Source organism: Elaeis guineensis, chromosome 1, assembly GCF_000442705.2.
Source record: "Elaeis guineensis isolate ETL-2024a chromosome 1, EG11, whole genome shotgun sequence".
In the NCBI taxonomy this organism is placed as follows: Eukaryota; Viridiplantae; Streptophyta; class Magnoliopsida; order Arecales; family Arecaceae; genus Elaeis; species Elaeis guineensis.
Window position 1 is genome coordinate 12,489,011 of NC_025993.2, and position 4,036 is coordinate 12,493,046.

Consider the following 4,036-nt stretch of genomic DNA (forward strand, 5'->3'; position numbering starts at 1 on the left):
CTCCACTTTGTCTTCCTTGGTTTCAGTGGATAAGTATCCTTCCTTTCATAAACTTTCTGTTTTGAGAATCTATGGTGCCTCCATCCAGACTTTGACATTTTAGTTGAACGATAGTATAATGAAGCCTTTGTGCACTATGATGTTTTTGTCAATATAATGACTAAGCTATATTTTTTCAACTAGATTGAAGAGTTGGAATAAATTAGTATTGGCATTATATTTGATATCAATAAATAACTTCTTGATCAAATAGAAGCACTAGATCTAGTTGAAGAATTGAGAGTTTTATCTACAGTTGAGAAGGAAGAGAGAGCCACAGTCTAAGCTAAATTAGAATCATATGTTGTTAAGAGAAAATATATTGGCATTAGAGATCTCGAAGGTAATGGATCAAAGATAGGGATCGCAACACCAAGTTTTTCCATCTTAGCATCTCCATGGGGCACCGTAAAAATCTCATTTTAGAAATCTTGCATGAAGGAAGAACCATCAACTAGAAAAAAGAGATTCATCAAACTTTTACTCCTACACCTCTCTACTAGCAGTGAAAAATGAGCAATGTATGGATGCTAATTGGGATAACCTGTACCTAAGGGTCCACATGATTTCAATTTTCTTGATTGAGACTTCATGGATAATGAAGTTAGAGAGGCTATCTTTAGCATGGCAAAGAACAAGGCCCTAGGGTTCGACGGCTTTCCTTTCTCCTTCTATCAAAAATATTAGGAGCTATTTAAATTCGATCTTATTCGAGTGATATATGACTTCCAGAATCAAACTGGTGACATCCCCAAATTCAATTTCACATTTATCTCTTTGATACCAAAAGTTTCCTTAGATGCAACTGTTAAAGATTTCAGACCCATCAGTTTAAAGCATGCTATAATCAAGATTATATCTAAAATATCATAAAGTAGTTAAAGAAATCATTGGCAACCTAGTATCTCTACTCAGAATGCATTCATCAAAGGTTGATTAATAGAAGATATATTTATAGAAGATATTTTATGATAGTTTGATTAACGATAGTGACCATTCAATCTAATGATAATGACCATTTAGATATATAATGGTAACAATCCCAATAGATATAGATATAAAATGGCTAGTTCTAGATGGATAAGAATATAAAAAATTTCATGCATTTTGAAATACATTAGCAAAACAATCAAAAAAAGACATTGCATGTATGTTAGAATGAATTGAAAACACTACATTTATCCTTGGAATCTTTATTTATCTTTTTAATCAAATATGACACTACTACTTAGAAGGGACAAAACTGTGTATCCATTAAAAAAATAATAGAGAGTAAAAGTGGGAGAGTCCTCATGAAACACACTAATTCACTTATATATATTGAGCAGTGCAGCGAACTTGCAATAGAAGCTATACAAAGATAATAACAGTGATTATACACTTAGGATCCTCTTTGATTTGTCTGAATTTGAGAGGGCCCATTCTCCCATCATGGCTATCTATGATGGATGCGAGGGTTGTGATTCGAATGGACCCAACTCTATTCATATGGTAGTAGTTTGTATATGGCTATGTGGCTATCTAATCATAATTATTCAACTAATTATGGATGACTGTGATGGGAGAACCAGTCTCTATCTCCAATAAAAAGGATCCTGACTCATGGTCATCATAGAAATCGTACTAATGTTGGGATTAATTTAGATATTTAAATATCTTTTTGATATGCATTGGAGTGAAAATATTAATTAAAAATATGTCAATAAAAATACAAAATAAGATAATTCTAGCATCACTTTGGTTCAAAGTTCAACCATCAATCCGTCATATTGCATCTACTTGAATGCTTAGTTATATTAGATTGCATTGACTTTAGTTCAATAAAAAATCTTGCTTAACTAGTTGTTTAGTTCTTGATGTGTTATAAAAATTTTACAACTATATAATAAGATATTGAACACACAACCTCTATTTTAGAAAGTAGTGCAAAACTATCTTTTTTATGTGCAGAGAACTTATTAATGTTTTGAGTCAACCATAATGCATAGATGAAAAGAACTTCCACTTTTACACAAAATTATCTCTAGAATTTGATACAACATGGTAGTAATGTGTGATTTTGTAAGTAAGAACATTTGATCCCACTTTTTATTAAAAAATTCAGATGCAAGATTAGAAAATATTTTTTGATTTTAGGGAGAAAATATGAGTCAAATACATCAAATGGCCTGGCCCATCAATCACTACTTGAACCCAAGGTTGAATATAGAGAGTGGTGGTAGTTGGTAAGACAATAACCTTGAAGTGTGAGAAGAACAACAACAAGAAGAAGATTCTTTAAGTTAATTCTAATGTAAAATTGAAAAAAATTCTTTTGGCATGACCTTATGTCAAAACTTTGGTATACATGTATGAGTTCTTAATTGAGAGCACTTGATCATATACCTTTTATCAACAACAAAAATATGTTGAAACTATATTTTTTAAAACTTTTTTTTTTTGTAAATATATCACGTGGACCATCAGTCTCTACATGGCCTAGGGTTGAGCATAGAAAGTCAAAGTTTAATCATACCAATGAAGGGTGAGAAGAAGAAGAAAGAAAGAAAGAAGGAAAGAAAGAAAGAAAGAAGAGGGCAAAAGGAGGTCGGACTCAATTGGGCCAAAATGTGATGCAATATATATTGCGCTTAACATGAACCTAGCTAACCCAACTTATTTGTTCAAGAAGGTTGGGCCGATATTTTGTAATATCGAGTTGGGTATCAGCTTAAAATCTTAATATAATCTAGTTGGATTGGGTTGAGTTTAAGCCTAAATTCAATCTAGGCTTAGTCCCAACCTAACACAACCATACCTCCTATTAAGTTATAGAATCATGTAAGTGCACCACTCTCCTAAATTTTAGATTACCTGTATAACCTAACCTAACATGATTAATTTGACCAACCTAGTCAAACCTCATACTAACCTAACCTAACTTGAATTTAAGTCGAGATAAGTCAGGTTTAGAGATCCCAATCCAAATTGGGTTGGGTGGTAGAAAAATTAAGTTGGGTCTGGGCTAGCCCTGATTTGCTTTATTCCAATTGCGACACTAGGGCCAAAGTCACATCTTGAATAGAATGGATCCAAGGAGTTGTAATCCTAACTCCCAAACTCCAAAAGTTAATCCTCTACATAGATACCTCAGTTCTAGGTTATCATCTACCATGATGCCCCTAACTTGGGTCTAATATATTCCTAAAGCTTTAGTTATCAGCTAGGCAATCTGCACATTGCCCTTGGACCTACCACTTTGGGTGATCCAGCACCATGCTTTTGATGCTTGAATCTTTTGAGGCTGATATCCCGAGACAAACTTCATTATTGTTTAAAACTCAAATAATTAGAAAAATTACTCAACAACATGTGTACCATGTGGTATTACTAATAACTGGGTTATATATATCTTTAGATATAAACAAACTAGATATGGATCAGAGATATGCATGCTTATGATCATATTGTCTAAATTATAATTAGATACATGAATATAAATATGGATGTTATATAGATTTTAGAGCCAATATTTATTTTGGGAAAGTGAAACATGAATGTGGCTGAGGATAAAAGATAACTATATCTATATTAAAGAGATGTAAATGCTAATATGATCCCAGTGTTCATTAACCACATTGAAAAGTTCCATTTACTACATGGCAAGTTAGGATTGGTGTCATAAGTAGGGACATCAATTAAATTAAGTACTACATTAGCACCAATTTATGATGAGGAACTTTTAAGTCTAGATGCTCTCAAGTTCATAGACTGGACTTGACAATTCAGTGTTGCCATCATGGTCTTTCATCTATTCCAAAATGGTCATGATGCATGGAAGCCTATGTCGTACATGAAATAGTGGCCTCCACAATATATAGGGCTTGATATATCATAATATTTGTGCAATATAAGAAAGAACTTGATTGCAAACTAGACTATCAAGTTTGATTTTCAAACTCAAAAAGATCCAAACTTGAAAATTTTGTTTGTGATGGGGCAATGCTCTTAAGCATTT